The sequence below is a fragment of the Panthera pardus genome, unplaced genomic scaffold, assembly GCF_024362965.1.
Source record: "Panthera pardus isolate Hobbes unplaced genomic scaffold, ASM2436296v1 HiC_scaffold_27, whole genome shotgun sequence".
In the NCBI taxonomy this organism is placed as follows: Eukaryota; Metazoa; Chordata; class Mammalia; order Carnivora; family Felidae; genus Panthera; species Panthera pardus.
The window spans coordinates 85275627-85299913 of NW_026526843.1; the positions used below are offsets into that span (position 1 = coordinate 85275627).

Sequence of the window (24287 nt, forward strand, 5' to 3'; positions counted from 1 at the left end):
CTGATCCTGAAATGTACACGTTATAATGGAAAAAAAAAATGTGAGCTTGTCAGATGAACTACAATCACCAGTCTCATAAAACTGAGTCACATCCAAATGGGCTGCACTTACGCTACCCTCCCATTCTAGGGAAAATGTGGCTGGGGGAGGCAGTGTGAGTCATCACCTGGTTTGTTTGACATACGCTTCCTTCCATAAATTGGGAATGGCCAGCAGCACAGTGTTCTGGGCTTGCCTAAAGAGCCGTTGCAGCCTTGCACGATCAAAATAGGGCCTTTAGGTTTGAAGGATGAAGTTGAGCGCATGTTTTGGCTTCAGATGTCGGGGGAGGGGGAGAAACTGACAGACCCAAACAGACAACATTTGTAAGTACCGTTTTCGGGTGGGAGGGGGCAAAGAAATGGTAGGGGGTTTTCACAATTGAATTTTTCCTAGGACATAAATGTGTAAGCAATAAATCGGAGGTGTTTAACATAAATAGATTGGTAGCTAGTACGTGGTGGTGGTGGGGGGGACTCATTTACTTAATGAGAATGTTCTTGATGTGAGCAGCCTAAAACGATTACATGAGAGAGAGAGAGAGAGAGAGAGCGGGGGTGGGGGGAGACACATAGGACTTGGTAGCTACCGAACAAATGTGTCACGACAAGGTTTAATTTGGCCTGAGTTATCCAACCATTTTGAAAGGAATGCATTTTGGTTAAGAAACTTGTTGATGGCGCACTTCGAATCTCCGTTGGGGGTATTTTGAGGGGATGGGAAGAGAAGGGACTCGCGTCTCCTACCCAGTTTCCTACCGGAGTTTTCCCGAGGCTCACTGGAGCCTTCTGAACTAAAGACGTTTAGAATGCAGAATTGTCGGGGAGACTGTAGAGGAAGGACGAGTGTATTTATAGCTGAAGTGGGTTTGTAAACTCAGCCTTTGCTTTGGGATTAATTTTTAATAAGTGCCAGGCATTCCTCTGATTTTCATCCTGGCTTGGCTGTGGCTTTCTCTCGGTCTGTGTGAAGTTCGGGTGTTCCCTGTTTTAAAGCCGGAGTTGTCACAGCCTGGGCGTTTTCTGTTTCGGCTTATGGCTTTTTTTTTTTTTTTCTCTTTTCCTGAATGAGTGTCCTTTGTGTAACCCCAGTAATTCAGAAATCCTGCAGTCATAGGGACTGCCCTGTCATGTGACTTAGGTACTAGGTGCTGTCTGTGATTGGTCAGCAGCTAATTGGCGGGTCCCTATAAGAGGTCCTGCTTTGGGTGTCCAGCCACCGTCCTGCCCGGAGTGCTGCTCAACAAGGGTGGAGGTGTGGGGGGGGTGGCGGGTGTCCAGTGATTCAGCTACATGTGATAGATGACCAAGTGACTTCTTCCTTGGGGTCTGCACATCACTAGAAGACACCCAACACCGGTGGTGGCCGACTTGATCAAACTCTGGCTCCCCGAACTGGTAACTGTCACTTTAATATAGCTTACTGATTAAACTCAGAAAAATGCAGCTAAAATTTTTTTGCCAGGAACTTGTGTGGACTTAACTCCCTGTTCCCCACCCCCCCCCCACCCCTTGTTCTTGTTCGTTTTGTAACAGGAATGAAATGCAGTTAACTCTTTAGAAAACTTTCGCAGGAAAAGCGCCTCGTGTGATCTGGAACAAAGACATTTTATAATCAGATTTATCAAGCTGTGAAGAGGGAGTTGTAGCGAACGGAAGCAGCAGCATTCTGTCACCAGGAAATACTGCTTTATCCAGAATTGGTAAGTGAAAAGTGGCATCACTCCCTAATAGATATCATATGGTGTATGTGGGAATTGTAAAATTGTTCACAGACCCCTAACAACTGTGTTGAACCAGAGAACACATAAACAGAGGGAGGAACTCTCGAAAGAAGTCGCCCAGGAATATACCATAAAGTCTGAGAAGAAGCCAGGTTATTAACAAAGATGATGAGCTGGGCTTTGCCGGTTTAGACAAATACATGTAATATAACCAGTTGGCTTCCCCTCCCTCTTTTTCTTTTTAGTGGGGAGAAACAAATCAAACGGGCTGTTTGGTAGAGTTGGGGCACTGATAGTCCATGGGTATAGGTTTCCATTTAGTCTGAATAGTCTGTATAATATTTGAAGGGTTGCTTTCAGAATTCCCCAGCTTGCCCTCCTAGCCCTCCCTCTACCCGAGGATGACAACTATTTACTTAGAACTCTACAAAATGAAAGTTTAAGTAATGCATTGGAAACATTTCCTACCGATCGTGAGGGGCTGATTCAGCTGGTAATAGGTTTTTTTACATTTTAAAGTGTCTGATTTCTCGATTTGGCTTTTTAAGAATGACTGTGCCGGGAAGGGGGACTAGAATAAGAAAATATAGTTAGAATGGGGCTGGGGTGGCTACCTGATCTTACTATTTTCTTATTGGTCACTACGAGCAACCATGTGATGTCTCCTTATAGAATCCGACAGGAAAAAAAATGTTGTTATTTAACTGCTAGCAATGATATAGGTAGTTTTGGTGATGTTCCTTTATGAATGTGACTATATATAATTAAAACCGTTACTGACAGAGTGGTTACGTTTGGGGTTCTGTAGGACATAATGCTGTTGATTTCTGTTTTAAGTACCTTAAGGCAAATTGAAAGTCGAATCTGCCCGTCTGACTTTTGCTTCCCATTCCGTTACTTTCAAAATCTTAAAAATCCTTAACTTGAAAAGGAGAAAAACGTATCATAAAAAACAGGATGACTTGTAAGGTCAATTTTGCTCAGACTAAGAGCTCTCAAAACTCCGGTATCAGGATTTAGTTTCAAAGAAAGAAACAAAAAGCAATGTGAACATGGCCAGCAAACCAGATTGGTGATCCAAACGTGTGACTGTTACAGGTTATTTGACTTTAATTAAGGTGTGGCTGAGGACAGGAAAAACTCTCCTGGTTTCCCTGAAGCCCCTGAATTTATAGGTTTGAGATATTTACAGGTAACTTCTATCCAATTGTTAGCTTGTGTTCTGTGATTCTCAGTTACCTTGAGCTCTGTATTTCATGTAAATACCTGGACAAAACTTGATGATTTAATAATCTGGCTACTGCCATGCTTAATGAGAAAAAAAAAAAAGCCTCTTAAGTTTTAGGTTTTACTCATCCACTGAGAAGCCGTTGTTTTGAGTGATAAAAATATAATGGAAGCAGAAGCAGGTGGAAACAGTAAATGCCCGGAAGTATATTCCAGAAGAGTTCCTTTAGCTCTTCATGTTTTTAATTCTCTTTGCTCTTTTGTTACCAACTTACTGATTTTTAAAAATACATGTAGGATAAATGCCATTAACATTGCCCTGACTTCTCTACTGGGGTTATGGAGAGTATTTTTTTTGTGTGCTCTGAAAAGATACGAGCACCTTGGCTTTGTGGGGCATGTAAAACTACAGACTGAAGGTGTGCAGGTCAAGTGACAGACCTCAAAACAATTTCTCGCAAATAGCATTTGATATTTGCATACTCAGGGATATGAACATGCTCCCTTTGGGCTTGTTTCTTAAGTTTTTGGTGTAGTATACAGTTTTACCCAGAAGTATTTTTTTTTTAAGGTTAGGTATATGGGGTGTGTGTATATATTTGATTGGGGGAGGAGGCTTAATTTCTTAGCGAAACAAGTGGCTGTTTGTTAGAATCTAGATAAGCCGCCTAGTGTTGTTCCTATGACAACTGAGGGGTTGGGTGTTGAAATGTAGCTTTAAGTTCTCGGTTTGGAAATGTCATTCAGACCTCCCACTACAGTCTCATTGAGTAGGAGGATAATGAGAAGGGGAAAAAACCATGAAGCAACATTAAGTACCTCCGTTCATTCCACATCTTCCTGACTCGCCTTTGTGTCCGGATCGCCATGGGAGTGGTAAACACAGGTTTCGAACAAAGCAAATACTTCAGGAATAGAATCCACGGAAAGGGGTCCGAAAAGTTGGGGAAGGTAAATAACAACATATGGGGCTAATAAAGAGGCGGGAGAGGTCGGCTTCCATGGGTTGGTGCAAATCCTTTGGTGGCAGGATCCTTTAACCCCTTTGGCTGACTTTAACCATTTTGGCTGATGAGTTTCTTCATCTCCTCTGGGCTGACTGCGGAGAACACTGTATTCTTTTAAGGCACGTGTTTTGAAGTCAGTTATTTGCCCTTTGATAGCTTGTCTGTTTCCTGTGGGAAAGAAGGTTGTACCCTGGAAATGGTGGTAAAACCCAAGTATTTCGCCCTGTAGTGAAAAACTACTTTAAGACCTGCCGTTCGTAGAAGTGACTCGGTTGACCGAGTCTCTTACGGTGCCCTGTATTTGGAGGGGGGAGGGGTGGTTTAGATACTGTTTGGCATAGATTAATTAGGGAGTCATGGATTTTCCATGCCTGAAGGGCTTCCTATTTTCTGCTCCTAAGTGGTTTTGACTATTTATTTGGTCATTAACCATGACCTGAACTGAGGGGAGGCTATTTATATATAGTCTCTATTTATCCCACTTAGTACAAGCGTTCGTATGGTTTACTGGTGTTTGATTACGGAGTGCTGTACCAGACCCCCCGGGAGTTTTCATAGGTAGAAGAGTCCCCCTGTTACCGTTATCAGATCGTCATCGTAATGATCACAGTGTCCGATACAGGTCGGTAGACCTCTAATTACTGACAACACATTGAGCTCCTCTCATGTGCCAGGCACTGATGTAAATGCATCACTGACGCCCACAGCAGTGTCCTGGCCCCTAGACGTATCAAATGCTTTACCTACCTTAACTTATATTGAATCCTCGCAAAAAGTGAATATCGCCAATCCGTTCACCCCTGTTTTACGCGGGGAAACTGATGCACGCAATGGGGAAGCGACTTGCCCAATGTGACACCGCCCACGCGGTCTGCCCTTAATGAGCCCACTTAGGTCTGAGAGACGCCTGTGGCACAGGAAGTCTTGGCTGAGTCAGAGGGGCGGGTCAGCTACTTACCTGATTCCTAGGTCACCCGGTGCCCTGCTGTCATCAGAAGCCGATGACCTCGCCCCCGTGGTCACGGCCAGGAGCCTGCAGTGGAATGCTTCTCCCAGGTCCTCCTGGGTGGGAGTGTGGGAGCTCCAGGGGTGTGAGAGGCTGTTAATCTCTTTACAGGCTTGCCAGCATTGATCTCCACCAGCAGGCAGCAGGACTTCTTGATCTTAAAAAATTAAGACACACGAAACAACTCTTTCCTCAGCCCCAAGGAAACAATCTTGAGTAGCAGGGAAAAGTCTTTTCATAGACATTTTCTGGGCCCCTGAGCCAGCAGGTGGTGTGGGCCCTGTGGAGGGCATGGGGTCACCTCGGAGGGGGTGAGCACCCTGGCATGGGAGCCACGTTGGGACAAAGCAAGGGCCCTTTTTGGGGGGGGGGGGCGGATTCAGGCAGTCTGTGGAACTTGAGCTGCATGACCTTGAATGACCATGAGATCATGACCGGAGCTGAGATCGAGAGTCGGTTGCTTAACTCACCGAGCCACCCAGGTGCCCCACAAAAGGAAACTTGTTAACAGCACTTTTCAAACAAGTATATAAGGTGTCTCTTCAATACCTATGCATTTCTAGGGCTAAAAAAGATTCATTCCAAGCTGATAGCAACCTCCCCATTCTCCTTCCCAAATTCTCTGTCCCTCTACCCTGCTTCATTTTTCCTCTTAGCACTTGTCTCTCCCTGATGTATTACTTCTGTGTTCGTTTGCCGGTTCAGTCAATCACTAGCAGAAATGTTATTTTTGAACTAATGTAAGGATCTTCGATTTATTTCTCTTTGATCTCCGTCTGATTGTCCCTCCCATCAGTCTCAGGCTGCTGTCGGTAATGAAATTTTTTCTGCCCATTGGATTTCTCTTACTTATTAGTTACCATTTTTGTATTCACAGCCACGAGAATTTCTTCAACAGCTTTGATTGTGCAGTCAGTATTCAGAGAACTGATGGCTTCATTCAGGAGAGGAAACTAGCCAAATTTGAACATAATCATTGAGGATTTTTAAAATCAAGCGTATTTTAAAGGACTAAGGAGGATATGCAAAGTAAAATACTTCCATGCTTTGTGAACTGCCTTCAATCTAGATAGGGAGCTGGGGAACCATGCAAAATTTTTATTCCAGTGAAAACATGGAAACTCATGTTTCCAGGGGTTAACATGTTAAACTCACCTACCTGGTACCAGTATTTTTTTGGGGGTGTTGGAAATTAAGAAAAATTTCAATATAAGACAATTCTACAAAATTACACTAAGGAATGTAAGTGATTAGGGGTCCCTGGATGGCTCATTCGGTTAAGCATGTGACTCTTGGTTTCTGCTCAGGTCATGATCTCACATTTTGTGAGTTCAAGCCCCACATCGGACTCTGCCCTGATGGTGCAGAGCCTGCTTGGGATTCTCTCTCTCTCTCTCTCTCTCTCTCTGCCCCTCCCTCTGCTTGATCTCTCTCTCTGTCTCTGTCTCTGTCTCTCAAATAAACTTTAAAAAACATAAAAAGAATATAAGTGATCAAATCTTGGACAGTTTGTGGGTCAGGTTCCTAAGTTCTCAACTATAAGCTATTGCCATAATATCCTATATTGATTCTGGTTTGCACATTCCAAAGTATTTAGAGCATTTACATAGTTGATTTTCTTTCTTTAAATTAATTCCTAAAGGAACAGATGAGATGCCTGTAAAACTGAATACAATATGCTTTTGTAAGTCGATACAATATTTGGGACATTTTGTTTTTCTTCGTTACATTTTAATAGCAAAATAGTTTCTCACTGCTTTCGATGATAAAGTAATACCTTGCTTAAAAGCACAGTGTAACGGCTTCCTTTAAGGTAGAAGGTGGAGTCATCGATTGTGAAAAGGAAGGTAAGGTTTTATTTTAAAGGATCTTCTTTTTCTGCCTTGGAAGACTTTAATTCTCCATAAGCACCTGTTCCACTAAAAACCCATTGCCGGTGGTGGCATTGGAAGAATGCTTTGTTGTCCCACCTCTCTTAAAAGTAGATGGATAAAGGCTTTTTCAATGAAAACCCATCGATTTCTCTCCGTTAGGATGTGTGTGACCTCTGTGTAAAGTGAGACCCTAAGGTCTTACAATTGAGAGAGACTGAGTTGAGTTTGTACGGGCCCAGCGAAGCTTTCCAGGGTACTTTCGAAGTTCTGATCACCTGGGGAAACAATCTCCAAACCTCCAGGTATTGTCTAGTGAGTGGATCAAGTATGTGGCAGTGGTTACGGTGACCCCAAGAAGGTGCCCGTTCACGGCACCCATTGAAGCGTTCGCTCCCCCAGAGGTCTAGCCTTTGGGCTCCAACAGAGTAAATGAGTCCATTTATTTCCCGAAGCCCTCGAGAGTGGAGGGTCAGGACTCACAGGCTCACGGGGCTATGGCAGGAAACGAGAGAACCACGTGTAAAGCACGTGCTGTGGTCCCTGGAATCATGGTGCTTCACACACTTGAGTGCCCTTCCCGGATCCTTTCGGGAACAGGCTTCAGTTCGGTCGCAAAGCCTGTGGATCCACTCTAAGGTATGTGTCTTTCTTTTTCTGTTACAACAGAGCGCCATTATAAGTGCTCTGTCCGCGCTGACCGTTTCGATCCCCTCGACATCCCACTGGCGCGATTTGGGGGGGCCCGTTTCATAGATGAGGACACTAAGGCACAGGGGTAAAGGAACGTGCGTAGGGCCATTCACCCGGTAAGCTGTGGAACCAGAATGTAAATCCAAATAGGCTCTTGGCCGGTACGGATGGGAAGTCCTTCTGGCAGAAAAGCAGAATAAAAGTTGACTGAACCTGAAAGTCTCAGAAATGGTCTTCTCATTTCTATTTTGCAAAGTGTCACGTCTTCCGAGCCTGGCCCTCTCAATAGTGAAATACACAGTTGACTTTTTCTGTTTCTTATTTCACAGATCAACGGGGGCAGTTTTAGTCATTTGTGTGTTATGAGTTTAAATTAGGCCACGAAAGGCCAGGAGGGGAATTCCTTGTTTTCATTTGATCTCACGCGCTTCACAAATTTACTCATGTAACTTCCCCTGCTTTTTTTTTTTTTTCTCGAATGTTTTCACTTGAAAGTGGGGGGTGGAAGTGAGAAGTTTGTGAGCCTTTGGGTCCCAGGGATGCACGGTTATTAACCTTTCTGGAGATTCTTCTATCTGGCGTGGAATTAATCCCTAGAAATGGAAAATGAGTACGAATCCGCAATGACTGATGTCTTTCTCCTTTATCTGCATCTAGTTCTGGGTGCTGTCTAGGAGGGCGAAACTGCCGAGCAAAAAATTGCAGGAACCGATGTGCATAAAAAGCCTATGTTTGGATGAGGAGTTCATTTTCAGAGTGTGGGAGAGGGGGTTCACATTTGAGAATTTTCCTCCTCTTTCAAATGTGGCTTGAGAATTTGACTTGGAAGGTGAGGGCAAGCTACCCAAGCTGACGGGTTCAGGGCGCTTTGAAATCTCGGGGCACCTGGGTGGCTCAGTCAGTTGGCTTCTGACTTCGGCTCAGGTCACGATCTCACGGTTGGCGGGTTCGAGCCCTACGTCGGGCTCCACGCTGACATTGTGGAATCTGCTTGGGATTCTCTGTCTCTCTGTCTCTCTGTCTCTGTCTCTCTCTCTGCTTCTACCCCACTTGCCAGCTTTCCTCTCAAAAATAAATTAAAAAAAAAAAGAAATGTTTTAAAAACATCTCTTGGCCTTGGATTGACCTTGCCCGTAGGAGGATATAATAATCCTTCCTTCCTTCCTTCCTTCCTTCCTTCCTTCCTTCCTTCCCTCCTTCCTCCCTCCCTCCTCCCCTCCCTCACTCCCACTCTCCCCCCCCCTTCCTTTATCCATATTCTCACATAACTCATTCAACGCCTACCTGCAGACAGATGAAAGAAAGGACAGTGTGAGGGTCCATTAGGGGAAGGCAGCCCACTCTTTGTTCCTTTCCCCTCAGTGACTCCATCTTTTATTTGATCCTTTGCCATTTTTGCTACAAGGCACATTTCACAGGCTGACATTCATAAAAGTCTTTAAGCATCTTCCTTTGGCAGCCAGGCTTCTTTTTTTAAAGTAAGGGAGAGAAAAGTCTTGTGACAGGAAAATAATGCAGAGAAATGGTCTTTCTTTCTTTTCTTTTTTGATGGTGGCAGAGGAAGGGCCCCCTAGAAGGGAATGTGGCAGGAAATACAGTCTAAGAAGCCCCAAGCTTTCAACTCCTTTCCCTGTTTGGAGCACATGAAGAGACCACAACGATGTATTGGAAAAGATTTTTTAAGTAGGATTTAGGCTAATTTGGAGGGGGGGGGGGCGAAATCCTGCTCTGCCCTCAATTAAATTTATTGTGAGATTTTGGAAAACATCTTTCAGTAGGGATGGGAACAACGAGGGATACCCTCTCTTTTGGGGAGAGGAAGATACGGAGGGAGGAGGATTTGTACTCACACTTGGTGATTATTTTTTTATTAAAAAATTTTTTTTTAACATTTATTTTTTATTGAGAGACAGACACAGAACATGAGCATGGGAGGGGCAGACACAGAATCCAAAGCAGGCTCCAGGCTCTGAGCTGTCAGCATGGAGCCCGACGTGGGGCTCGAACTCAAGGACCGTGAGATCATGACTTGAGCCGAAGTCAGACGCTTAACTGACTGAGCCACCCAGGCACCCCTCACAGTTGGTGATTTTTAGGCTGGGAGTCATTTGGCATGGTTTTTTTTTTGGGGGGGGGGGGAGAAGCCAACAACAACACATAACTAACCATTCAGGTTCTTTGTCCTGGCACAAACCGTGTGTGTGTTTTCTGGTAGAGGGTTGACCACACAGCAGCAAAGGTAAAACCTTTCCTTCTCTTCTACCCATAAGGAATCTATTCTTCCTCCCCCCCGGTCCTGCCTGCATTCTAATGCTTGGGGATATGGGCTCTCCTCTAACCTCCGTCCACCCGGCCCTTGAAGTACAGGGCGTTTGGGTGAGGGGTTAACAGAAATTGTCCCGGGTGCCGACTAGACTTCATGAGCTTGTCGCGGAATAATTGGCAGAGAAATGTGCATTTTGCAAAAACGTGTTGCACACCTCCCACGTGCTGGGTGGTGTTTTGGGTCTGGGAATACGACCGTGCACAGGGTTCCTGCCCGCATGGCAGCGGGGGGAGGCTGACAGCCAGGTGTCAGTAGGTACTTAGGTCAGACAGAGGAGTATCCGAGGGGTCCAGGAAGAGCGGCTTATCCGGGGCTCTCGGGAAAGGCCTCTCTGATGTCATGATACTTTGCTCAGAGACACCCACGGGTATGCGGAGGAAAAGGATTGTAGGCAGAGAAGACAAAAACCACTCCAGTGGAGTTGGGGGCAAGCTTGGTATGTCCATGAGTTAGAAAAGAGGCCAGTGTTGGGGCGCCTGGGTGGCTCAGTCACCTAGGTGCCCGACTGTTTATTTCAGCTCAGGTCATGATCTCACTGTTCATGAGTTCGAGCCCCGTGTCGGGCTCTACGCTGACAGGGTGGAGCCTGCTTGGGATTCTCTCTCGCCTTCCCTCTCTCTCTCTCTCTCTCTCTGCCCCTACCCCGCTTGCTCTCTCTCTCTAAAAATAAATAAACTTGAGAAACTTTATTTTTTTAACGTTTATTTATTATTGAGAGACAGACAGAGACAGAGCGTGAGCAGGGGAGGGGCAGAGAGAGGGGGAGACACAGAATCTGAAGCAGGCTCCAGGCTCCGAGCTGTCAGCACAGAGCCTGACGTGGGGCTCGAACTCACAAACCGCGAGATCATGACCTGAGCCAAAGTCAGATGCTCAACCGACTGAGCCACCCAGGCACCCCAAACTTGAAAAAACTCTTAAGAAAAGAGGCCAGTGTGGAACAGTAAGCAAGGGGGAAGGTAGCAGATGAGGTCTGGGAGGTAGTGAGTATCAGGTCTCCTAGGGCCCTGTTGGCCACAGAAGCTGCTGGAAGGTAGGAGACGATAACTAGAGAGAAGGAGGATGGCGTTCCGAGAGTATGGGTGATTTTATGTAGGGATCCCAGAGAGACCAGCCCATGGCGCCTCATAACTGGAGTGTGTACAAGTTACACAGGGCTCTCTTTGGATAAAATGCCATTTTTGTCATTTAAATTACCTGAAAACCTTGGGAGGAGGAAAGAGGGAGACAGAGAGAGAAAGTTGAGCTAGCAACTCCTTATCAGCCAAGGAGCCAAAAGTGGGTTAATGCTTCACTCTCCAAGGGGCATGTCTTTGCTGATTTTATACTCAGTGAAACAGCTGAGGATTGGTAACTTCCCTGGTTTCCACGTAACTCTGTGTCAAAAACTCCGTGTTTTCTTTTTGGGGGACCTTAGTTTTATGTTCAGTTACTTGATCAATGTCCTCTCAATTGTATATGAAAATCTGCCCGATACAGGTGAAAAGGCTGTGTTCCACCGTCCTTATTCTGCAATCGGAGGCAGGAAGGGAGCGTACCAAAGTCAGAACAGTTGCTCAGTCGGGAGGAATGCAGGTGTATCTACTTACTGTCTTTTAAATAACTGTGTTAAAGCCATTTTTTTTTTTTGCAATTTCTTAAAGATAGAGTCGATTGCTGCAGATGGGTTGCAGTCCCTTGTCATCATCCGCTCTGTCATCATCTGATGTTAGAAGTCCTCCCTTTTGTGTTAACAGACGTGGCATCAGTGAGAGCGGACGTAAAATGCGTATACACGTCATTTTACCGACATTGGACCCCGCAACCAGGTCTAACAGCACGCACCTCGCCACAGGGCTGGAGAGCTGTTTGTACGTCTTGTCCACGTTTATCTTCCTTCACCCGCCCCCCCCCACCCTTGAGACTTTATTTTCTTACCGCCTCGCCTGACTTTCCACTAGTTAGTTATGCATTTGGGTTAGCACTCCTATTCTTTGAGCCAGGGACCCCACCTGCAGAAAAGAGTTAACTGGTTTTGTCATTTATAGTTTAGTTCAACTGGACCGGATTTCCTCACTGCCTCTGGCTGAAACTGACTGAGAGATTGAGAGTTTCACTTGTGGGTTGGAGAAATGAGTAATTGGGGAACATAGAGTGTTTGCCCGAGGAGGGCCTGGTTTGCTCTTGTCCCCCCCCCACCCCCCCCCCCCAGAGGTGGGAACTCTGGACTGGGAGAAAGGGAGCTGAGAGTTGGCACTTCCTGTGGAAGCCAGCCCCCTTGGATGAGCTTGGGAGTTGAGAGAGAAAGGTGTAGAAGTAGATAAGGAAGGAGGTAGGAGAACCCGCCCCCCAGGGTACCTGCAGATTTCTGGTCTGAAGCCCAGGTGACTTCTGTCTGTCATCTTCGACCTGGGGGCCCATTCCCGTTTAGCTCCTGAGACATGGGGGGCGGGGGTGTGTTCCTGATTTATCAAGGAATACAGGAATGGGAGTTGAGACCCAGTGGCCCCCAAATTCCCCTGTGTACGTGTCTCAACCGAATCTGCTTTCTAGGTGAAAGATAGAGAGCTAGATGTTAAGGTCCCTTTGCCACCTGGTTTCTGACTTCTAGCTTTGAGGGCAACACATGTGTTAACTCATGAAGTCGTGTGTTCTCTGTGGTCCTTTTTCTAAAGCCGGTCACCTCCGAGGGTCTCCCAGGGCTTGCGCCGTTTTGCCCCATGCATCCCGGGATTTCCCCCCTTGTCTCCCCCATATAAATAGACCATTTGCTGCCTGTGTTCTAAGACCTTGCTATTTCTGCCTTTGACTGGAGTCCATTCTGGAACGCCTGTGTGGTGTCTGGGCGCTGCAAAATGAGTCAGTTCCTGCAGTTTGGTTACAAGTTCTCAAAAAGTATTTCAGAATGTGGATGTGGTCAGCAGAGTCATTTTCCAGGCATCTAAAAGGAAACCCACATCAACTGTAACAATTGAGCTGCGAACCAATGGCCCCGCACGGCAGAACCCGGCCTGCTTTTCCTCAAAGGAAAGCCTGTAGCTGCCCTCAAACTAGCCTACTCTGTAGATCTTAAAGGAAGACTGTAGCCATAACTGATTGCACAAACAAGTGCGAAAGAGGTTTGGCCTTCCGTCGCTTTTTGAACGTGGGCACAAGTTTGATGCGAGAAATTCTTTTTGCAAAATGGAATCTTCAGGGATTAGAATGCACTGAGCACAAAGCGTGAAATGTGGCCTTGGGGACAGGAACTTTGGGGATCTTAGCTGATGGCGCTGAGGAAGAACTAAGATGGTTTAGGTACCACTGCGACGCGCGGAAATAGGATTATTTTGTTCAGTGATGGAGCTCTGAGCCTATGTAGAGTTAGCGGCAATACCAGTAAAAATAATCCCACCCTTTTCTAGCTTTAAAAGAATTTCAAGTTTGTCCTAACATTTGGACAGTATTTTAGTTCAGCATTGGTGAGGTTTTTTGGTCCTCTCGGGTTCCCATGAATTAATGTGAAATTTTGACCCGAGTTCTTAGGTGTCCGTTTTGCACCACCCATTAAATCCGACGGAGTTTTCAATAATGAAGAAACAGCCTAGAAAAAAGGGGCAAATGGTTTGAACAGACACTTTACCCAAGAAGAGAGACAAATGACAGATCTGCATATGAAAAGATGTTCACCATCAGTCCTCATGAGGGAAATGCAAACCGAAACACCAGGTGATCATTCATTCGAGGGTTGGCAAGTTTGCGGATGATCTAGAACCCTCCTAATACATTTCAGTAGAAACGTAAAATGGCACATTTTGGAAGACCATTGGAGAGTTACATAAATTGAATCATACAGTGTGTCCTCTCTTCTGTCTGGCTTCTTGCACTCAGGGTGGGGTCCTCTATGTTGCGGACTACATTAATAACTCACTTCGTTTCGGTCTTGAGTAGCATCCATCATACGGATACACCATAGTTTGATGATCTATTCACCTGTTGATGGACATCAGGGTTGTTTCCGGTTTTTAGCTATTACTTATAGGAGCAGAAATGTCTGCACCATACGGTAGGTGTATGTTTAATATCTGCAGCAGGGTTCACATGGCAAAGATGAAAATCCCACCTTCAGATTCTACCACCGTTAGAGAAGTAACTCTATTTGCAGAGCACGGGGACATTGATAGAGTACTTTGGTAAACCTCATTTTGTGTGATCATCTCCGCCATCCCGTTATCGGTAGGGTCAATATTCCCCTCGTTTTCTTGGGGCACACGCTGCAACCCAGAGAAGCCAAGCTGTTTGCCTGGATCACAGAGCCCCCAACTTCTTGGGGAGAGGTCACCATTCTTCCTACTGTACCTTGTTGCTTCCCCAAATTCATGTCATTGGGTACTTGGCCAGGGTTCTTTGCTCATTGGTTTGTCACTTACTAGAGTCTCCTCTGTTTGCATACGAGCTGCCCGCGGTGATGGTCTTTAATCCTGTTTCCCCTTGTCTAGAAGGGTAGTAATACAACCCCAGGCTTCACGAGAATGTTCTAAGGGCCAAAGACTCATTTGGTGAAAGAGCCACGGTAGCCCGTAAACATCGTATTCGCAGCGGATATTGATTTCCCTATCAGGCGTGCTTACTGATGGCGCGATACTTAACTCCATTAGAGCTTAACTCCATTAGTTGCGTTGTGGCTTCCATCAACATTGCCACGTTTCATGATACATGAAATCTTGTGCACTGGATTATTGTCACCTTTTCTTTAAAAGATACCAAACAGTCCTGGAGGACCTGGGTGGCTCGGTCGGTTAAGTGTCCGAATCCTGATTTCGGCTCAGGTCATGAGCTCACGGTTCGTGGGATCGAGCCCCGCACTGGGCTCTGCGCTGGGCAGTTTCTCTCTCTCCGACCCTCCCCCCCCCCTTCTCTTGCTCATCTGTGCTCTCTCTAGCTCTCAAAAGCAAAACAAAACAAAAACAAAAACAAAAGATACTACACAGTGCTTAGTTGAGTCCTGACGCCTGAAACTCATGGTTTGAAAGGACACTAAAGAGCTGAAGGCAGGTGCCATTAGGGTTTACTTAGCTAAGAAGGTTGGCCCATCCGTGCCTGGCACCTTTTTCCTCCTTGGCTATGTTGACTGACAGTTCTCTTTGCTCTGTGTCACATTCAGTGGCCCTCTTTCTTTAGTATCCCTCTTCCTTTCTGATGGGTCTGTTGCCAACCAAAGTTCTCCCCAGCTGACGTGATGAACAACGTGGGGACCGTTGTAGCCTTTTTTACTCCCTAGGATGGCCTTTCACAAAACATGTTTTCAGAAGACAGGGAAAAACTTCTCTGGTTGAATAAGTTCAGGAAACACTGGGTTGAACAACATTAAATTAAGTTTCTTTCCTGCAGGACTTCTCAGAATCTTTTATGTTTGTATTGAAACTTCAAGAGAAGCATAGAGTACCTCAGTAACATTTCCCAAATTTTAAGAGATTCACAGAACTGTGGTGCGTGTGTGTGTGTGTGTGTGTGGACTCGTCTCTTGGTTTAATACTCCAAAGTTGAATACACTTTGGAAAATGCTGTCTTGTAACTTGTCATTTGCTGTGTTGGTAAAATGACAATTTCCCTACGAGTTTTCTGTCTGTCCATCCTTGTACATCGAAAACAAATCGTGACTTGTTTTCCTGACTAGGGTCTGGAGAGTTCCAGTTTCTAAACTTTCTATTCATGGTTTTAAAACTCATTCAGGTTTATTTTAACCTTAGAAAAATCAGGAGATGTAATCCTCTGAGGGCACAGAGATAGTGAGGTTTTGCCCAAGCATGAAAGTCAATGGAAGGAATTTCTCTCTCTTTTTTTTTTTTTTTGTTTTTGTTTTGTCTTATTTTGGTTTTTCACCAAATCGTCTAGATTCTGCCGTTTGAAGTCCCTCCATTTATTCCATCCCTGTTCTGGCATCCCAATAGCTGTCCTGTGGGCATGTTAACTGTTAGTGAGTACAGCAGTAGGATGAATTTGACCTCTCAGCATGAAAAGAATTACATTGTATAGATTTTTTTTTTTTTAACAGTTTGTTCCCCCAGACGACACAAAAGTTCAATCATCAGGATAGGACTTAAAAGGGAGCTAATGTCAGAATGAATCGTAATTGTCAGGGAGAAATTCGAATAGTTTCAATGCCGTTGTCTGCCAGCGAGGAACGGGAAGCAGGGGAATGAATGTGGGGCTAGGATCGTTGAGTTGCAAAGCGGACCAGGTGATTCTGGACTTTGGTGAGTTGGGGTCGTTCCTGGCTTGTCACATCTCCCTAGGAGACACGGGGCTCGATCCCACAAACCGTGAGATCATGACCTGAGCGGAAATCAAGGGTCGGACGCTTAACTGACTGAGTGACCCAGGCGCCCCCATCTTCTAGCTTCTTAGGCCTTGCCATTTTCTGTAAATGAGAGCGTTTTGCTATTCCTTTTTGACTGAAAGGCACTGCTTCGGTAGACACATTCTCTCCTGTCCTCCGTAACCAGTCCTTTCAAGGTTGTACATTATCCTTCAGTGCCAAGTGTCTCTCCTGACGCCTTTCTCCGCTCACAGAAAGGGGAACCAGATTTCCCTTGTGTTACTTACCATGAGTATAAACAGCAGTTGTGTTTCTGTTATTTCCCCTTTCAACTTAGCGATAAAGTTTGCCACTGTGTCTTCCCCCACCTTGCACAGGAAGAAAGACTTCCTTCCTTCACATCTTGCCTTTTTGCTCAGGACTGTGAATAATCTTCCCTTTCTCTCGGACTCTGGATGCTCACCTTCGCTAACTTTTTTTTTTAAACGTTTATTTATTTCTGAGACAGAGAGAGATAGAGCATGAATGGGGGAGGGTCAGAGAGAGAGAGAGAGAGAGACACAGAATCTGAAGCAGGCTCCAGGCTCTGAGCTGTCAGCACAGATCCCGATGCGGGGCTCGAACTCACGGACCGTGAGATCATGACCAGAGCCGGAGTCGGACGCTTAACCAACTGAGCAACCCCGGAGCCCCCCCGCCCTTTTTTTTTTTAACTCCGGAGGGTTACTCCGACTGTATCCTTCCTCTCCCAACTTCTGGTTTTCTCCATCTGATACCCTTCCTCTTATACCTAGTGTAACAGGACAGCCCAGGAAGCCTTACCTCATTGATGAGTGCCTAGGTGCTGTAGTTGGGTGTCGGGCTTCTCTTACACCCCTTTTCTTCTTGGCTGTATTGGCCTCTGTCTCTCCTCCTTGCTCTTTGTCGTTTTCCTCTTATTTATTTTTTTATTTTTTTTATTTTTTTTTTTTTTGAGAGAGAGCGTGTGTGCAAGTGAGCCCGGGAGGGACAGAGAGAGAGAGAGAGGGAGAGAGAAAGAATCCCAGGCAGGCTCTGCACTTGGCACTCGCCAGCACGGAGCCCAATGTGGGGCTTGAACCCACGAACCGTGAGATCACGACGCGAGCCGAAATCAGGAGTCGGAGGCTCAACCCACTGAGCCACCCAGGCGCCCTAACTCTTTGTCATTTCCAGTGGCCCTCTGTCTTAAGTAGCCCTCTTCCTCTAAGTTGAGAGCTTGATCCTTTGATATTTTCTTCGTTATTTTTTTGAATCCGGCTCATTTTAATTAGATTGATAGTGTCTCTCTAAACACCGACATGTACTCTGCAGAATCATCCATATATTGTCAAAAACGTACTGAGTGTAGACCAGTCAAGCATCAACTAATGAGGGAAGAAGGGAGAGAAAGTGTTTCGGTGGTAGTAACTCAGTACTGCTCAATAATAATGTTTATTTATTTTAAGAGAGAGGGTGCAGGCAAGAACATGAGCAGGAGAGGAGCAGAGGGAGAGAGACAGAGAGAGAGAGAGAATCCCAGGCAGGCTCCATGCTCAGCACAGAGCCCGACGCGGGGCTCGATCCCACAACCCTGGGCTCATGACCTGAGCTGAAATCAAGAGACTGACGCGTAACTAGCTGAGCCACCCAGGCGCCCCTACCTTTGGTTTCTCTGTGACCAGTTGAAGTGGCCACACATCCACTGGGTGGAGATCGCTCTGGGAGCAAATACTTGATGTGCACGTTGGGACTTTATAAGGCTGTCTTTCTTCCATTCTCTAGAAACCGAAAAACATCCAATTCTGTCCCTTTCCCCAGTGTAACACGCATCAGAACAGTCTTTTATAAATCTCCATCAACTTTCCTGTTTTCTCTTGGTTACATAGTAGAATCCACGTTATCATCCTGTTTGCCCTGGTGAATATCTTGTGGGTATTGTAACCGCTAGGTCATCAGATAGTATCAGCAAGCATGATATATACATGTAGCCCTCCATCATTTCAAACGGTTATTATTGGCCCCTCCAAACCTTCACACGTATCCGTTAGCCGTCTTCCCTTTTCCTTTGTGGTATGAGTCATTTACCCAAACCAATAATTTAAAAAATCAACATACTACCACGGACCTCGTAATAATTGAAGTCCAGTACGACTTCTGGTAGATGGCTATGATTTTCGGAAGAGGCTTCATTTGATTACAGTGTAGTTCATTGTAAAACCATCGTGAGCCAAAGAACCGTAACATGTGGATGTTCCTTTTGTTCTTTTCCTTCTTCTATTCTCTTCCCTCCTCCACTGTTACTTGTTCGGTTGTCTCAATTGTTTTCATTGCACCACAGTACATCTTGCTTACTTATCCTGTGGAATGAAGGCATTTAGGAGAACCTTCCTGAATGCCCAGGACTCTTCGGTACCCGCAAGGGATTATATAGGAACGTGCTGTCACTGGCCTATACTTCTGTTAGGAAACTGGCTCCTTTACAAGTAAATAGCTTGCTCCTATAAACACCCACAAATGTTACAGAAAGGTACCATAAAACTAAGTTGGGAAGCATGTATTGTTTAAAGGATAAGGATACGTAAGAATTTTCCTGGAATGGAGATCCTCTGAAACTTGATGGGAAGAGCAAAGAAAGACCAAACGAAGAATTTCGCACCGTGAGCACATTCGGTGACAAAAGGGAGTTTGGTGCCGCGGCGAAAGCAGAGGCCTGGTGGACATTTGATTCTGAATGAAACCTGCAACACTTACGTGTCTGTGATACTGACACATTTTGAAAGACCCCAGTAATAATGGAAAAGGAGTAGGGGGTTAATTGTGACAAAGTAAAGGGCTAAGTCACAGAATCTTGGTCGAATTGCCTGGTTTGGTAATTACAGGTTCAGAAGAATCACCTTGTTTTGATCTTAACTCTGTTTTTACTTACCATTGATAGAATGCAAATGACCTTTCTTCTTCAGTGATAAGAGTTCCTCACTGCAGTTGCGCACCTGCTGACATTGTATGAAGTGAATTGAGTGGTTTCGTTCAGAGAGAGGGAGAGTGACACAGAGAGATATTTGCACATGGATGGAAGTTCAATTAATTTCTGGACCTTGTCCATAAAAAAAAAAAGGCTCTTCCTTAGGTGAAGACCATCCTTTTTCTCTTGAGTGTTTTTAATGAGCCAAATGATTCATGTTTTCATCCAGCGATGGTGTAAAAAAACAAAAAAATTTGGTTTTCGTTGAGAAGGATTAAAGGCATGTGTCTAATTGCTAAATAGTATTTTTAAGAAACTAGTCTGGGTCTGTCTTTATGGGCTCTAAGTGGTTTCGCCTTTGTAAGCTTGTTTTAGGATCTCGTGCCAACCCCATCCCTTCCCAGGCCTGTTCGGACTAGAATTATCTGGCAGGCAAAGTCCTTTAAAAAAAAAAAAATGTCTTGAGCAGGAACGTCTCAGAAAATGTTCACCTCAGGCTTCAGGTTGACCTGCAGAGCAATTTACTAAATAGAGCGATGCGAAAATCAAGTGACCATCAGCTGGTGTAAATGTTTTTGGTCCGTCTGGTCACAGGATCTCAGGTATGCAGGAGTTGGATGGGCTGCAACCACGTGCTGGTTATGGTGAGACCCTGGCTCACATACCTCTTAACGTAACCCAAAAGGAATCTAGGTCTGCAAGAATGTACTTTAGTTAGTCACCTGTGTTTAAAAGGTTGGGTCGGGGTTTTTTTTTTTTTCCCTCTGACATAGTTTCACCCCATGGGGCCCGGTGTGTATATACGTGTACATTTCTTCCCTGGGCCCGCCGGTTGAGTTCATTAGACTTTTTGTTCTTAACCACACTGGAGGCAGTTTGGTAGTTGTTTTTGCGTTTTTGGTCAACAACTTTATGGAGGGATATGATTGATCGACAAGGAACTGTACGTATTTCTTGTATGCAATTTGATGAGTTTGGACATACGCAAATGCCCACGATACTATCACCACAATCGAGATGTAACAGACATATGCAACACCTCTTAAAGCTGCCTTTATGTCCGTGTGTGTGTGTGTGTGTGTGTGTGTGTGTTAAGAGCACTTAACATAAGATCTACCCCATGGGAGGCCGTTTTTGTTCATTTAAAAAAAATTTTTTTTAATGTTTATTCGTTTTTGGGAGAGAGCATGAGTGGGGGAGGGAGAGGGAGACAGAATCGGAAGCAGGCTCCAGGCTCTGAGCTGTCAGCAAAGAGCCCGATGTGGGGCTTGAACCCATGAACCGTGAGGTCATGACCTGAGCTGAAGTCGGACACTTAACCGACTGAGCCATCCAGGCGCCCCATTTTTGTTCGCTTTCTAAAGTAAACTCTGACTTTGTTAAAATAGCTTTCTGGGGTGAGTCCTGTCAGATCCATAGATATATTTGTATTCCTATTTAGTTTCCGAAAGCTGCTGGGACATGCACTAAAATATGCGAAATCGCATGGGTGGGTGTTGGAGGGGACATCTAGAGTCAAACTTGACCATTTTGACTTGGGAAAGTCAACGTTCTATTCATCCCTCTTTGTTGACTTCCAAATACAGTGCCTGGGGTTAAATTTCTTTCCAAAAACCACAATTTCTAAAGTCAGTGATACTTTGGGGGTGGGGCAAATAGAATTGTCCCAGTAATCCCTTAAAAGAGACAGGGTAAGTCTACTCTTGTTTCGTTGAATGACCCGCGACACTGCGTTTCTTTCATTTCCAGTGGAACTTTGATGAGAATGCCATTTTATATCTCTCATCTTAGCTTGAAACATCAGTGGGTTTCTTTACTTCTTGATTTGGTTTATAGGTCACCCCTGTTCTAATTCTGGAGAGTGAGCTCTTCAAATTCTAGGTTAACATTTCAAGAAATGGGCTTTATCTCCATTCCAACAAGGCTTTCCAACAGCAGGTGTCAGGCTTCACTGTTCATCAGCCTTCTTCCTTCAAACTCCCTTTCCCATTCTTTACACCTCGAATAAATGGTCTTTAGCTTGAATGGACAGAAATTTTTTAATCCGTTGTCTTTATTTTGTTTGCTTGCACCGTGAATGAGACTTGAGCAGCTAGCACCTTGGTTATAGTTCTGTCACCCGTCCCTGGGGCTTAGCTGGCTTCTTAATTGCTAGATAATGGAATTATATATAATGTGACATTTTCAGTTGGACCCAATTCCTTTTCTTTGACTTTTACTTATAAACTCTGAAAATGGTTCTTTAAAATTTTTATCTAAAAATTTTATTTTTTTGGGGGGGGGCGGCGCCTGGGTGGCTCAGGTGGTTGAGCGTCCAACTTCGGCTCAGGTCATGATCTCACAGTTTGTGGGTTCGAACCCCGCGTGGGGCTCTGTACTAACAGCTCAGAGCTTGGAGCCTGCTTCGGATTCTGTGTCTCCTTCTCTTTCTGCCCCTCCCCTGCTCACGCTCTGTCTCATTCTCTCTATATCTCTTTAATGCTTAATAAACATTAAAAAATTAAAATAAAATAATTTTTTTTTTTCATCTCAGATTGAGTGCGTGCTCAACTAGGGGAGAGGGGCGGAGGGAGAGAGAATCTTAGGCAGGCTCCCCACTCAGTGCAGAGCCCAATGCGGGGCTTAATCCCAAAACCCTGGGATCATGAGCTGAAATCAAGATTTGGATGTTCAACCGACTGAGCCACCCAGGTAGCCCTATACTTTGAAAATGTACCATTGGTTAACACTCTGTGCTATAGTGTATTCCTTAGATATTCTATTCTATATTTTAATAAACTTTAAAAGTGTGTTAGTGGCTGACACTAATCTATAGTACAGTCTTTAGTAAAATCTTACTTAGTTTTCCCTTTTGGTATTACCTAGATAAGTTTAAAAGGAGGGGGGGAAAGACCACGTTAACTTCATAGTTCTTTAAATTTAGGAACATTTGGAGGATAGGCAGGGCAAGCTTTAACAATTAAAAGTATCATTCATTCTTCTAATTTAAATATGGACCAAAACTTATAAAAGGTAATCCTTTGGATTTTGGCATTAAAACTAACCAAACTGAACCCTTGCTTCACTGTAATTGTCAGTGTTATTCATAAAAAGTAGAGTTATGAACATTTAGTCTTAGCGGCTTATGAAAAATAAATTGGCATGTTCTATAAAATGCTTCATTTTATATTGAGGGTGAGATTCAGCCAAACCTGCACAAACAGTCTTTTTTTTTTTTCCACTTTGGTACTTCTGCCCGGGCTTTCAGGCAGGGCCAAAATGTCCTTCACCATAGAGTTGGTTTTAATTTAATGAAAAAGGAAAAAAAAAACCAATCAAACTAAAACCTACTTCACCTTGTAAATTTCACCCTCCTCCCCTAAGAGCGAACCACCTGGTGAAACACCATTATTAGAACTTGGCAAGTAGCTTCTGTCTTAAAATTAGACATCTGTGATTAAATAGTTAAATCATTCCTTTGAAATGTATGTATTTAGAACTCCCAGAAAGCTGGTCATCTTTTCTCACAGCCAACACAGTTTTTTTTAAAGGCGCTTTTCCTGGCCACGAATATTTCAGTGTCATTCCGTGGTCTAGGTACATGTCCAGTCGGATTGCCGTGATTTAAAGTTCTAAGTATTGGGGCGCCTGGGTGGCTCAGTCGTTTAAGCGCCGGACTGTGGCTCAGGTCATGATCTCGCAGTTCGTGGGTTCGAGCCCCGCGTCGGCCTCTGTGCTGACAGCTCGGAGCCTGGAGCCTGCTTCAGATTCTGTGTCTCCCTCTCTCTGTCTTTGCCCTTCACCCGCTCACGCTCTCTCTCTCTCAAAAATAAACGTTAAAAAAAAAATTAAAGTTCTAAGTATAGGCTTTCTTCCAGTTGATGATCACTTTCCTCAGTCTTTTCAAAGTGACAGCCAAAGCATTTTAAATTCATAAGAAGGTAGGATTCTAAGTAATCTTAAAAGTCAAAAATAATAATTGGCCACGGTGGTCATGTGCCAGTATGAGAGTGCCTTCTCGAAAACACCGGGCTTTTTCCTGCTTCGGGGCCTTTTTTCTGACTCTTGCCTCTCTCCTCGGTGTTCTTTCTCACCCCAGGTCTGTGACAGGTTCCCCACCTCCCTCCTCCTCCTCCTCCTCCTCCTCCTCCTCCTCCTCCTCCAAGGATCTGCTCAAATGAGGCTTTTCCCTGACTACCTATGCAAATAGCGTTCCTCTTTACTGTCCCATTACTCTGTGAAACGGTCATACATATCAATCGAGTTTCTTTTTTGTCTTTGCCTACACACCCCTCGGATCTTAGACACTCAGTTCTATGAGTGCAGGGCCTCTGGTCAGTGTCACACTTCCGGGGCCCAGCAGAAAGTACGGAGAAGGCACTCAGTAGGCATTTCTGGGGTGAATGAATGAATGAATGAATCCATGGAGAGGACATCTATCCTCGAACTTTTTTGTCTTCCGACATCGGATTAGGGGAGGAAAGCTTGGAACTGACATACTGGCGAGCTGCTGCTTTGAATACTTGGTGACATCTCTTTTTTGCAGGTTTCTTTGGTGTGTTAGACATTTGGTAGAAATAACTTTATCATCCTCAATTTATAGTGGGGAAATATTATTTCTTTACTGTAATTGATCAGTTTTTCATATAATAACATTTTACTGCAAACACGTGCCAGGTAATCAGTTGTAGATTTTCTCACAATCATGTGCCCAGAAAGGCAGGGATTTTCATCTCTTGTTTGCTGCTGGATCTCTAGCACCTGGGAGAGTATCTGGCCCTTGATTCAATATCACTCAATCAATACACACTGAGTGAATAAATCTAGAGGTTTGTTTTAAAACTGTATACATGGGATTGTTGTCAGCTATGTCAATAAAGAAAATACGGAATTGAAATCCATTGATATCACTTCCCCATAAGTTTCCAGGATTGATGTTTTTCTCTTTCCTTCCACAGAACCCCTCCCCAGAAGGCTGCGGATCACCTAGCTGCTGGCGTGTGTAGGTACCCTCAATGGCTCAGTAGCCAGTGTAGATCCTGTCTTTTGTAATCAGTAGCTACATCTGGCTACTGGGTCTCTGATGGCATCTTCTGGCTTCTGTTACAGCATCCTGAGCAAGGTTATTGGGGAGTCCTTAATAATTCAGTTGTTGCCTTGATTTACACACACACACA

At 44.8% G+C, this 24287-nt stretch overlaps 1 long non-coding RNA gene across 1 annotated transcript; it reads left to right on the forward strand.

Annotated features, from left to right (window-relative positions):
• The first annotated feature begins 450 nt into the window (after positions 1–450).
• Positions 451–24287, forward strand: LOC109248056 (uncharacterized). The gene is made up of 3 exons (XR_002071925.2): positions 451–1436; positions 1575–1741; positions 24069–24287. It is a non-coding gene; the product is annotated as an uncharacterized LOC109248056 (long non-coding RNA).